The sequence below is a fragment of the Pseudophryne corroboree genome, chromosome 9 (assembly GCF_028390025.1).
Source record: "Pseudophryne corroboree isolate aPseCor3 chromosome 9, aPseCor3.hap2, whole genome shotgun sequence".
Lineage (NCBI taxonomy): Eukaryota > Metazoa > Chordata > Amphibia > Anura > Myobatrachidae > Pseudophryne > Pseudophryne corroboree.
This window is the reverse complement of record NC_086452.1, coordinates 456,734,157-456,748,481: the sequence shown is the minus strand read 5'-3', so window position 1 is coordinate 456,748,481 and position 14,325 is coordinate 456,734,157. Positions and strand designations below refer to the sequence as shown.

General features: G+C 49.3%; 1 protein-coding gene across 4 annotated transcripts in view; it reads left to right on the top strand.

Moving 5' to 3' along the window:
- Positions 1-14,325, top strand: part of FGD5 (FYVE, RhoGEF and PH domain containing 5) — a 244,466-nt gene that overhangs the window by 161,186 nt on the left and 68,955 nt on the right. The window lies entirely within an intron of this gene.

Here is a 14,325-nt window from a genome sequence, read left to right as displayed (position 1 = left end):
TGCAAAAAAGGGCACTTCTGCGCATGCGTATGCGGCGCAATGCGCACGCGCGACGTACTAATACAACGAACAATGTAGTTTCACACAAGGTCTAGCAAAGCTTTTCAGTCGCACTGCTGGCCACAGAGTGATTGACATGAAGTGGGCGTTTCTGGGTGTCAACTGACTGTTTTCAGGGAGTGTTTGAAAAAACGCAGGCGTGCCAGGAAAAACGCAGGCGTGGCTGGGCGAACGCAGGGCGTGTTTGTGACGTCAAAACAGGAACTGAACAGTCTGAAGTGATCGCAAGCGCTGAGTAGGTTTTGAGCTACTCTAAAACTGCACAAAAAAAGCTTTGTAGCCGCTCTGCGATCCTTTCGTTCGCACTTCTGCTAAGCTAAAATACACTCCCAGTGGGCGGCGGCATAGCGTTTGCACGGTTGCTAAAAACTGCTAGCGAGCGAACAACTCGGAATGACCAACCGTGTGCACAAAAATAATTGCCTGTATGTATATTGCGATGCAACCACCCCCTATCCATGCGCTTCATCTGCTACCAGACCCCAATATCACTGCGCACTTCCTCCAGCTTTATACTAGGTACAAAGATACGTCTGAAACGGGAGTAGCCTGCGGTTCCACAGACACTGAGCTTTTCCTACATGAGAGTACCCCATTATAGCCCAGTTCCCCAACCTCAGTTGCAATTGGAAGTGTATTGGACTCTATGTCGCACTGTATGTGTGTGCGCTTGGTTCTGCAGCGAGCGTAGCAAGTAGGTCATGAAAGATACGCTTTGCAACAAACATTCATTCACCTCTGCCTTAGACTCTACGTGTATATACTGTATATATATACTGTGTATACACGGTCGAGTCACATTATTATGACCACCAGCTAACAGCCAGAGTAACCGCAGCTAGCCGTCGCTGAACTGTCATCTTAGATCCACGTCTGGAAGCCCCCAGGTTCATTGTGACGGGGAGCTGCTCCACTGTAGCGTGTCGTCGGCCCTCATTCACCTTCGTGGCCGACGTTCACCTCTCACATCAATGGCACGCGGTGCTCCGCAGTTTCCACGTCGGTTATTCACACTGGTGCCATTTGTCTAGTCACGATACACCTTCACCGCAGCAGCACGCGGACAGGTCACACACTGCGCTGTGTCAGAAACACCGCCACCCTTAGCCTGAAAGCCGATAATCATCCCTTTCTGCAACTCGGATAAGTCGCCCTTTTTACCCATGACAGCAACGAGTGATATGTGTGCAGACGGCCTATCGCACACCTTATATACCCACCAAGACAGCGCACGCCACGTGATGTACTTCATGGGCTACATGCTGCCGACGTCATATGTAGGAGGTGGTCATAATAATGTGAGTCAACCATATATATATATATATATATAGAGAAAGAGCGGGTTAAGCACTAGCTAAGGTCGGGGTGTAGTGGATCATTGTAGGACTGATTATTTCAGCGACACAGTGTTGCCAGTATACGGGTAGCAATGGCTGTGAAGGCCCAGCACAGGCACGTATGAGTCGGTGGTGGCACCGTGGGTGTGGTTCATCAAATCAACAGTGTCTAGGTCGACAATGTTTAGGTCGACCACTATAGGTCGACAGTCACTAGGTCGACATGGATGGAAGGTCGACAGGGTTTCTAGGTCAACATGTGCTAGGTCGACAGGTCTAAAGGTCTGGTGTTTTTTGGTGTCGTTTTCTTCGTAGAGTGACCGGGATCCCAAATTAGTGCACCGCGTCCCCTCGCATGGCTCGCTTCGCTCGCCATGCTTCGGGCATGGTGCCTTCGCTCCGCTACCGCTTCGCTCGGCACACTTTACCGTTCCAATTGTAGTCCACGTGGATCGTTAAGTATGAAAAAATTAAAAAAATTAAAAAAATTTGAAAAACTCATGTTGACCTTTAGACCTGTCGACCTAGCACATGTCGACCTAGAAACCCTGTCGACCTTCCATCCATGTCGACCTAGTGACTGTTGACCTATAGTGGTCGACCTAAACATTGTCGACCTAGACACTGTCGATTTTCAGACCGGATCCCGCCACCGTACCCGCAGCACGTGGCTCTTGTACTATGAAAGTGACAACAACACCGCTAGTCATTGTTTTTTATTACTTTCTGCAGCAGCATAAAAAAAGTTCAGCAAAGGTCATATTGTCCAAAAGCGCCAGTTATGTGTCTCCGGGGGGCTCTGCGCCGGTTCTATCCAAGCACCTCGCCGGGACGGGGAGATTGACGAGTGTGCTTTGTAAAACTCTGAAGAGCAATAACTGCAGAATTCAGCGGAGCCTGCGAGTCGTGCATAGGAGTCCCATAACAGACATATGCTGAGGATATAGTGGCGCTGAGCGCTGTCACAGCTGCTTGGTGAGGGAAGGGGGCGGCCGCTTCCAGTATGGGGGGCCCTGGTACAGCTGGTGACGAGTCCGGGAGTCATTATCCTTAGGAGAGTGAGAATGTAGAGCATGACTGCAGGGGTAATTATTGGAATTCTATAAAAAGCATCGCTGGCTGTAATTGACAAGAACAAACAGCGGAATAGATATACATCAAAAGTAGCCGAGCGTCTAACTGCTCCTATACATTCACTAAATACTCCGCTAACTGCCTTCGTAATTGGTTCTATATCAGCTCCACTTCCCACGTTACCAATAGCTGGAGGGCAGACGCTGTTGTGGAACTACAAGTCACAGGTTGCCCTATCAGACATCTGCTGGTGCTTTTAGTTCTACAATAACTGGGACTGTCTGCGCCCGAGATTGGTTTGTTTCCTATGTCCCTGCCCCGCCCCACCCCGCACACATAACTGACCACCATAGTACTTGGGAGGGTGGGTAAGTCACTTCCTCCAGTTCAGTGAGGTCTGTGCGGCGGGTGGCGGGCAGCTGGCTGCGCAGTGTGACTTCTGACTTCACATTACGCTGTGCAGGGGGAGCCGGGAGACGGTGAGGTTCGTGTGGCGGGCGGCTGGCTGCGCAGTGTGACCTCTGACTTCACATCACGCTGTGCAGGGGGAGCCGCGAGCCGATGAGGTCCGTGTGGCGGGCGGCTGGCTGCGCAGTGTGACCTCTGACTTCACGTCATGCTGCGCAGGGGGAACCGAGAGGAGGGAGCCGGGCAGCATTTGAGTCTCCTGAGGACGCTCAACGCTGCCCGGCATTAAAAAAACAGTGTACCGCCTGATCCCGAAATCCCCGAGATTGGAGCCTCCAATCCCGGGATTGAATCCTGGACGATTTTTAGCCTAAATTTCGGCAGCCCGCCGCTCCCGGGATTGGCCACCCTAATATTCGGCTTGTAACTGATTTCCTGCAACTTTTACCAAGAGCGTTGGTTTTACTTTTGTGCTTTTTCTTTCAGTCATGTATTTATATAATCAGGCAGCAGGTTTTTTATTTTTATTTTGAGTTGTTGAGTCCCTACAAGAAAACCTCTGCCAAATGCTGTCGCACATAGATAAACAAGCACAAATATAAGCCATGAGATAAAGCGACGTATTATTACAAGCTGCGGGAAGGCACATGTAAGCCAGTACATTACAATGATATCCCTTCCGCTACCTAGTTGGCCTGTGACCTCACCCGCACAGTGATGAGGTCATTGTTCAGCGTCATTTACTCTCCTGAGATTCATTTCATTCTGCAGAGATTGGCTTTTAAAGTCAGGATGGCGCCACGCACAGTGCGGTCACTCATCAGATTAGTAAACATTTGGTAAAATGACCCACTGGATTAGGGCAGAATTTCCCAAACTCCTTCATTACAGTCCAGGTTTTAAGGATATCCATGTTTGAGTACAGTTGGCTAAATCATATTGACTGAGAGACTAATTAAATCTTCTCTGCCCAAGCATGGATATCCTTAAAACCTGGACTGTAATGAAGGAGTTTGGGAAACTCTGGGTAGGGTTTAGCTGGGATTATGAAGCTATATTTTCCTGTCATTTGGCAAAAGCACAGAACAGCCCTGAATTATGCTGGGGGTCGGAGCTTCCCTGTGATCAGAACCTGTCACGATCAGACTAACCATTGGGTGGATGGAACTACAGCCCCAGGTCACTACATAACAATAGCCCCATCATCATTATAGCATGAGGAAGGGAGACATTGGGGTGGATAGGGTATATGCCCACACAGCGCTGGTCACACCCACACAGAACTGGCCATACCCACATAGCACTGGTCACACCCACACAACACTGACCACACCCCCACAGTGCTGGTCACATCCACACAGAACTGGCCATACCCACATAGCACTGGTCACACCCACACAACACTGACCACACCCACACAGCGCTGATCACACCCACACAGAACTGGCAATACCCACATAGCACTGGTCACACCCACACAACACTGACCACACCCCCACAGCGCTGGTCACATCCACACAGAACTGGCCACACCCACACAGCACTAACCACACCCACACAGCACCGTCCACACCCACACATAACTGGCCACACCCACAGAGCACTGGTCACACCCACACAACACTGACCACACCCACACAGACAGGTCACACCTCCTCTGCTTCTCACAATGGGGGTGATTCCGAGTTGTTCGCTCGCTAGCTGCTTTTAGCAGCATTGCACACGCTAAGCCGCCGCCCTCTGGGAGTGTATCTTAGCTTAGCAGAATTGCGAACGAAAGATTAGCAGAATTGCGAATATAAATTTCTTAGCAGTTTCTGAGTAGCTCGAGACTTACTCACAAATAGCGATCAGTTCAGTCAGTTTCATTCCTGGTTTGACGTCACACACACGCCCAGCGTTCGGCCAGCCACTCCCCCGTTTCTCCAGACACTTCCGCGTTTTTCCCTGAAACGCCAGCGTTTTTTCGCACACTCCCAGAAAACGGCCAGTTTCCGCCCAGAAACATCCACTTCCTGTCAATCACACTACGATCACCAGAACGATGAAAAAACTTAGTTACGCCGTGAGTAAAATACCAAACTTTTGTGCTAATTTACTTGGCGCAGGCGCGCTGCGTACATTGCGCATGCGCAGTTTGCGACTAATCGCTCCGTAGCGGAAAAAAAATAACGAGCGAACAACTCGGAATGACCCCCAATATGTCTCTCATCAATTTCAGCTCCAGGCCCATGTGGCCCTAGAACCAATTAGTCACCAAGAGCCCACACAGATCAGATTGGGGAAAATATATTATAGGTCCAGAGGCCCATAACTACAAATGTAGCTCTCATTAGTATAAATAAATAACAATAAAAATAAAATTTTATATATATATATATATATACACACACACACACACACACACACACACACACACACACACACACACACACACACACACACACACACACACACACTATGGCCCTCATTCCGAGTTGATCGGTCGCAAGGCGAATTTAGCAGAGTTACACACGCTAAGCCGCCGCCTACTGGGAGTGAATCTTAGCTTCTTAAAATTGCGACCGATGTATTCGCAATATTGCGATTACTAACTACTTAGCAGTTTCAGAGTAGCTCCAGACTTACTCTGCCTGTGCGATCAGTTCAGTGCTTGTCGTTCCTGCTTGACGTCACAAACACACCCAGCGTTCGCCCAGGCACTCCCACCGTTTCCCCGGCCACTCCTGCGTTTTTTCCGGAAACGGTACCGTTTTCAGCCACACGCCCCTGAAACGCCGTGTTTCCGCCCAGTAACACCCATTTCCTGTCAATCACATTACGATCGCCGGAGCGAAGAAAAAGCCGTGAGAAAAAATACTTTCTTCATAGTAAAGTTACTTGGCGCAGTCGCAGTGCGAACATTGCGCATGCGTACTAAGCGGATTTTCACTGCGATGCGATGAAAAAGAACGAGCGAACAACTCGGAATGAGGGCCTATATGCATACAGTGTATATATATTCTCTTCTCATCTGAGCCTGATTCCCATGTACATCTTTCCTTTGTGCTTGTTAGAAATTATCCACATTGCTTTCAGGAAGCAATTATTGTTGTTGATTGATTAAGAGGCGACATACAGAACCTCGCTTGACCCTCACTCCACACAGCCCCCAGGGGGACTACACAACAGAAAATAGACGGAGACAAAATATTGTATATCTGTATTAATAAAGCAGAAGACCCGTCACCTTAATAGCTGTGTGCGGCAGAGGCTGGGGGTTATGCCTGTGTAACAAAGCGTTGCAGTAAGGATGGAGAATGGAGAGGTTGTAACACTCACAGTCCCCACCTTACATTCCACATAAACTGCAGTAACAAATGTATCACAGGAAGCGTTGCAGCTTCCTGACCACTGCGCTGGTCATGTGACCTTCTCTACCCTCCTGGTGACTGCGTGACGCTGTATGTAGGACAATGCTTTGTGTCCCTCTTCCCGGCTGATTAATGCCCCAGCATTGTGCCATATTCTGTCATCTATATAAACACATTGATTTTTTTTTTATTTTAATTTTCTCTAACGTCCTAAGTGGATGCTGGGACTCCGTAAGGACCATGGGGAATAGCGGCTCCGCAGGAGACTGGGCACAAAAGTAAAAGCTTGAACTAGCTGGTGTGCACTGGCTCCTCCCCCTATGACCCTCCTCCAAGCCTCAGTTAGATTTTTGTGCCCGAACGAGAAGGGTACATGCTAGGTGGCTCTCCTGAGCTGCTTAGAGTAAAAGTTTATTTTAGGTTTTTTATTTTCAGTGAGTCCTGCTGGCAACAGGCTCACTGCATCGAGGGACTAAGGGGAGAAGAAGCGAACTCACCTGCGTGCAGAGTGGATTGGGTTTCTTAGGCTACTGGACATTAGCTCCAGAGGGACGATCACAGGTTCAGCCTGGATGGGTCCCGGAGCCGCGCCGCCGGCCCCCTTACAGAGCCAGAAGACTGAAGAGGTCCGGTGAAATCGGCGGCAGAAGACGTTCCTGTCTTCAATAAGGTAGCGCACAGCACCGCAGCTGTGCGCCATTGCTCTCAGCACACTTCACACTCCGGTCACTGAGGGTGCAGGGCGCTGGGGGGGAACGCCCTGAGACGCAATAAAAACAGAAATACCTTAGGATGGCAAAAGAAATACATCACATATAGCTCCTGGGCTATATGGATGTATTTAACCCCTGCCAGTTTTCCAGAAAAAAGCGGGAGATAAGGCCGTCGTGAAGGGGCGGAGCCTATCTCCTCAGCACACAAGCGCCATTTTCCCTCACAGTTCCGCTGGAAGGACGGCTCCCTGACTCTCCCCTGCAGTCCCTACAGAATCAGGGTAAAAACGAGAGAGGGGGGGCACTATTGGCAGCTAAATTATAAACAGCAGCTATAAAAGGGAGTAACACTTATATAAGGTTATCCCTATATATATATATAGCGCTCTGGTGTGTGCTGGCAAACTCTCCCTCTGTCTCCCCAAAGGGCTAGTGGGGTCCTGTCCTCTATCAGAGCATTCCCTGTGTGTGTGCTGGGTGTCGGTACGATTGTGTCGACATGTATGAGGAGGAAAATGATGTGGAAGCAGAGCAATTGCCTGTGTTAGTGATGTCACCCCCTAGGGAGTCGACACCTGACTGGATGGTTGTATTTAAAGAACTACGTGACAATGTCAGCACTTTACAAAAAACTGTTGACGACATGAGACAGCCGACAAATCAATTAGTGCCTGTCCAGGCGTCTCAGACACCGTCAGGGGCGATAAAACGCCCGTTACCTCAGTGGGTCGACACAGACCCAGACACGGATACTGAGTCCAGTGTCGACGGTGAGGAGACAAACGTGATGTCCAGTAGGGCCACACGTTACATGATCACGGCAATGAAGGAGGCATTGAACATTTCTGACACTACAAGTACCACAAAGAAGGGTATTATGTGGGGAGTGAAAAAACTACCAGTAGCTTTTCCTGAGTCAGATGAATTAAATGAGGTGTGTGATAAAGCGTGGGTTTCCCCCGATAAAAAAGTGCTAATTTCTAATAAATTATTGGCACTATACCCTTTCCCGCCAGAGGTTAGGGCGCGTTGGGAAACACCCCCTAGAGTAGATAAAGCGCTCACACGTTTATCTAAACAAGTAGCGTTACCGTCTCCTGATACGGCCGCCCTCAAAGAACCAGCGGATAGAAGGCTGGAAAATATCCTGAAGGGTATATACACACATACTGGTGTTATACTACGACCAGCAATCGCCTCAGCCTGGATGTGCAGTGCTGGAGTGGCGTGGTCGGATTCCCTGACTGAAAATATTGATACCCTGGATAGGGACAGTATATTACTAACTATAGAGCATTTGAAGGATACATTACTATATATGCGTGATGCACAGAGGGATATTTGCACCCTGGCATCAAGAGTGAGTGCTATGTCCATTTCTGCCAGAAGAGCGTTATGGACGCGACAGTGGTCAGGGGATGCGGATTCCAAACGACATATGGAAGTATTGCCGTATAAAGGGGAGGAGTTATTTGGGGCCGGTCTATCGGACCTGGTGGCCACGGCAACGGCCGGAAAGTCCACCTTTTTACCCCAGGTCACCTCTCAGCAGAAAAAGACACCGTCTTTTCAAACTCAGTCCTTTCGTTCCCATAAGTACAAGCGGGCAAAAGGCCACTCATTTCTGCCCCGGGGCAGAGGAAGAGGAAAAAGACTGCACCAGGCAGCCTCTTCCCAGGAGCAGAAGCCCTCCTCTGCTTCTGCCAAGTCTTCAGCATGACGCTGGGGCTTTACAAGCGGACTCGGACACGGTGGGGGCCCGTCTCAAAAATTTCAACGCGCAGTGGGCTCACTCGCAAGTGGACCCCTGGATTCTGCAGGTAGTATCACAGGGGTACAAACTGGAATTCGAGACGTCTCCCCCTCGCCGGTTCCTGAAGTCTGCTCTACCAAAGTCTCCCTCCGACAGGGAGGCAGTTTTGGAAGCCATTCACAAGCTGTATTCCCAGCAGGTGATAATCAAGGTACCTCTCCTACAACAGGGAAAGGGGTATTATTCCACGCTGTTTGTGGTACCGAAGCCGGACGGCTCGGTGAGACCAATTTTAAATCTAAAATCCTTGAACACTTACATAAAGAGGTTCAAATTCAAGATGGAGTCACTCAGAGCAGTGATAGCAAACCTGGAAGAAGGGGACTATATGGTGTCTCTGGACATCAAAGATGCTTATCTCCACGTCCCAATCTACCCTTCTCACCAAGGGTACCTCAGGTTTGTAGTACAAAACTGTCATTATCAGTTTCAGACGCTGCCGTTTGGGTTGTCCACGGCACCTCGGGTCTTTACCAAGGTAATGGCCGAAATGATGATTCTTCTTCGAAGAAAAGGCGTTTTAATTATCCCTTACTTGGACGATCTCCTGATAAGGGCAAGGTCCAGGGAACAGTTAGAAGTCGGAGTAGCACTATCTCAGTTAGTGTTACGTCAGCACGGGTGGATTCTAAATATTCCAAAATCGCAGCTGATTCCAACGACACGTCTCCTGTTCCTAGGAATGATTCTGGACACAGTCCAGAAAAAGGTGTTTCTCCCAGAGGAGAAGGCCAGGGAGTTATCCGAGCTAGTCAGGAATCTCCTAAAACCAGGCCAGGTGTCAGTGCATCAGTGCACGAGGGTCCTGGGAAAAATGGTGGCTTCTTACGAAGCGATTCCATTCGGAAGATTCCATGCAAGAACGTTTCAGTGGGATCTTCTGGACAAATGGTCCGGATCGCATCTTCAGATGCATCAGCGGATAACCCTGTCGCCAAGGACAAGGGTGTCTCTTCTGTGGTGGCTGCAGAGTGCTCATCTACTAGAGGGCCGCAGATTCGGCATTCAGGATTGGATCCTGGTGACCACAGATGCCAGCCTGAGAGGCTGGGGAGCAGTCACACAGGGACAAAATTTCCAGGGCTTGTGGTCAAGCATGGAAACATCTCTTCATATAAACATTCTGGAACTAAGGGCCATTTACAATGCCCTAAGTCAAGCAAAACCCCTGCTTCAGGGTCAGGCGGTATTGATCCAATCGGACAACATCACGTCAGTCGCCCACGTAAACAGACAGGGCGGCACGAGAAGCAGGAGGGCGATGGCAGAAGCTGCAAGGATTCTTCGCTGGGCGGAGAATCATGTGATAGCACTGTCAGCAGTGTTCATTCCGGGAGTGGACAACTGGGAAGCGGACTTCCTCAGCAGACACGACCTTCACCCGGGGGAGTGGGGACTTCATCCAGAAGTCTTCCAAGAGATGGTAAACCGTTGGGAAAAACCAAAGGTGGACATGATGGCGTCCCGTCTCAACAAAAAACTAGACAGATATTGCGCCAGGTCAAGGGACCCTCAGGCAATAGCGGTGGACGCTCTGGTAACACCATGGGTGTACCAGTCAGTGTATGTGTTCCCTCCTCTGCCTCTCATACCAAAAGTACTGAGAATCATAAAAAGGAGAGGAGTAAGAACTATACTCGTGGTTCCGGATTGGCCAAGAAGGACTTGGTACCCGGAACTTCAAGAGATGCTCACGGAGGACCCGTGGCCTCTACCTCTAAGAAAGGACCTGCTCCAGCAGGGACCTTGTCTGTTCCAAGACTTACCGCGGCTGCGTTTGACGGCATGGCGGTTGAACGCCGGATCCTGAAGGAAAAAGGCATTCCAGAAGAAGTCATCCCTACCCTGATAAAGGCCAGGAAGGATGTAACCGCAAAACATTATCACCGCATTTGGCGAAAATATGTTGCGTGGTGTGAGGCCAAAGAGGCCCCTACAGAGGAATTTCAACTGGGTCGCTTCCTACATTTCCTGCAAACAGGACTGTCTATGGGCCTAAAATTAGGGTCCATTATGGTTCAAATTTCGGCCCTGTCGATTTTCTTCCAAAAAGAACTAGCTTCAGTGCCTGAAGTCCAGACGTTTGTCAAAGGGGTACTGCATATACAGCCTCCTTTTGTGCCCCCGGTGGCACCTTGGGATCTCAATGTGGTTTTGGGGTTCCTAAAATCACATTGGTTTGAACCACTCACCACTGTGGAATTAAAATATCTCACATGGAAGGTGGTAATGCTGTTAGCCCTGGCTTCAGCCAGGCGTGTCTCAGAATTGGCGGCTTTATCTTATAAAAGCCCTTACCTGATTTTTCACACGGATAGGGCAGAATTGAGGACTCGTCCTCAATTTCTCCCAAAGGTGGTTTCAGCGTTTCACGTGAACCAGCCTATTGTGGTGCCTGCGGCTACTAGGGACTTGGAGGACTCTGAAAATATATATTTCCAGGACGGCTGGAGTCAGGAAATCTGACTCGCTGTTTATCCTGTATGCACCCAACAAGCTGGGTGCTCCTGCTTCTAAGCAGACGATTGCTCGTTGGATTTGTAGTACAATTCAGCTTGCACATTCTGTGGCAGGCCTGCCACAGCCAAAATCTGTAAAAGCCCATTCCACAAGGAAGGTGGGCTCATCTTGGGCGGCTGCCCGAGGGGTCTCGGCTTTACAACTTTGACGAGCAGCTACTTGGTCAGGGGCAAACACGTTTGCTAAATTCTACAAATTTGATACCCTGGCTGAGGAGGACCTGGAGTTCTCTCATTCGGTGCTGCAGAGTCATCCGCACTCTCCCGCCCGTTTGGGAGCTTTGGTATAATCCCCATGGTCCTTACGGAGTTCCAGCATCCACTTAGGACGTTAGAGAAAATAAGAATTTACTTACCGATAATTCTATTTCTCATAGTCCGTAGTGGATGCTGGGCGCCCATCCCAAGTGCGGATTGTCTGCAATACTTGTATATAGTTATTGTTACAAAATTCGGGTTATTATTGTTGTGAGCCATCTTTTCAGAGGCTCCTTCGTTTATCATACTGTTAACTGGGTTCAGATCACAGGTTGTACGGTGTGATTGGTGTGGCTGGTATGAGTCTTACCCGGGATTCAATATCCTTCCTTATTATGTACGCTCGTCCGGGCACAGTATCCTAACTGAGGCTTGGAGGAGGGTCATAGGGGGAGGAGCCAGTGCACACCAGCTAGTTCAAGCTTTTACTTTTGTGCCCAGTCTCCTGCGGAGCCGCTATTCCCCATGGTCCTTACGGAGTCCCAGCATCCACTACGGACTATGAGAAATAGAATTATCGGTAAGTAAATTCTTATTTTAAATATACTGTAATTAATTGACAGTAGAGGTAAGTGACCTGTACCCCTTAGCCACTCTGCAATCCACAGCATGGTGTATTTCCAGCCCATCAGGTAAAAGTGTGGAAGTAGCATCATCTTAGAAGTTCATAGAAGTTCAACAGCCCCCATCTGCCTTAAGTTTATCAAGGATGCATCTGTCAGAGTAATCTTTCATTTTGTGATAAGCAGACTCATGGCTGCCCCACCAGATCCTGGTGCCCTGGGCAGCTGCCTAATGGTAGAGCCAGCCCTGCTAATAGCACACAAGAGGTTGATTCACTAAGGGGTGAGTCAGCTCGTTCCGCATGTAAGTGCGTGCATATATAACAGTAATGGCAGCTCCGAACCTGCTAATTTTTGTTTGCAGCCCCACAGAGCAGCGTACACAAATCAAGCGAGTATGGGGTTAGATGGGGTGTGGGGATGGAGGGGGGGGGGGGGCATTGCAACCACACATCTCCCCGCTCGCCCCTTATTGAATGGATCCCTAATTCTGAATCATTGATACACTCACTCATTACAAGTCTGCAAGTCTGCCACACGTACTCTGCCTGCTCAGATAGAGAAGCACCCCCCTCCTTACATGGTAACTTTAGGTAAGGAGGGTTAGTGAGGTTAGGAATTAGGGGTACCATACTTATCTAGTAGGTGTGGGGATTCTGAGCGCCGGGACCCCAATACCATCCCCTGTAAATCATATCTTTATACATGTGTATTAAATGAACCCTGTTACTACGTAACAAATGGGGATGATTCGGTTTCTCCTGCTATAAAAGCATGCAACCTGCTGACTGGGGCTTTTCTATACGTGCACATAGGTCCTCTATGACTTATTATTAGAATGAGTGGTGCATTAATCCGAGTACTGTTATTCTTGTAGTGGCTGCTCCTCCCCAACCCTTATTACCAGCGGCTATCCTGAATCATTACCTGCTTGCGCGACACGTTAGAAAGTGCTTGTATGACCGTATAAATCAGCGTGTTTGGCTGCAGAAGCTGTAAGTAAGGCTTTTCCATGCAGATAAAACGTCTTTAAGTGCCCCAGCACCCAGGAGGGTCTCCGGAGGAGCCTGTCAGCTGTTTCTGCTGCTTGATGCTTTATAGATTTCTGCCACAAATTAGATGCTAGAATTGTTCTTTTAGCCTGTACTGAACTGTGAGTGTCTACAGCAGAGATGCTATATAGACTATGGAGCACTGAGAGATACCTACCCGCAGGGGTGCATGGCCTTTCTGCTGCCCGGGGAGGCTGCTAAATTAGTGTCCGTCTCATCGCTTCCACAGATACACCGTCAGAAGCATTTCTGTACGAGCTGCGGGTCTAATTCAGACCTGATCGCAGCAGCAAATTTGTTAGCAGTTGGGCAAAACCGTGTGCACTGCAGGGGGGGGGCGGATGTAACATGTGCAGAGAGTTAGATTTGGGTGGGGTGTGTTCAAACTGAAATTAAATTACAGTGTAAAAATAAAGCAGCCAGTATTTACCCTGCACAGAAACAATATAACCCACCCAAATCTAACTCGCTCTGCACATGTTACATCCGGCCCCCCTGCAGTGCACATGGGTGGTCATTCCGAGTTGATCGCAGCCAGCAACTTTTTGCTGCTGCTGCGATCAACTAGTCCACGCCTATGGGGGAGTGTATTTTAGCTTAGCAGGGATGAGATCGCTTGTGCAGCCCTGCTAAGCTAAAAAATTTAAAGCAAAAGAAGACCAGCCCTGGACATACTTACCCTGTGCGCTAATCCCTGCGATGCTGGAGCCGGCTTTGACGTCAGACATCCACCCTCCGTTCTCCTGGACACGCCTGCGTTTTACTCACCACTCCCCGAAAACTTCTCCAAACGGTCCGGATCCGCCCTGGAACGCCTTCTTCCTGTCAATCTTCTGTGCGGTCGGCTCTGCGACCGCTTCCTTTGTAAGCCGCAACGTAACCAGGCGCCCCCTGTTGCCAGGCAACGTCGCGTGCGCACACTGCGGCCGCCGCGCATGCACATTCCGTACCCGTTCGCACTGCAGCGAAAAACCGAAGCGTGCGAACGGGTCGGAATGACCCCCATGGTTTTGTCCATCAGCTAACAAGTTTGCTGCTACGATCAGGTCTGAATTAGGCCCTGTATGCGCTCACAGGACAGACTGCAATATTTGTAACCAGTATTAGCTTTCCAATGATTAGTATCTGCCAACAGAATAATTACAACTAAACTGAATTTAAGCATTAAGAAAATG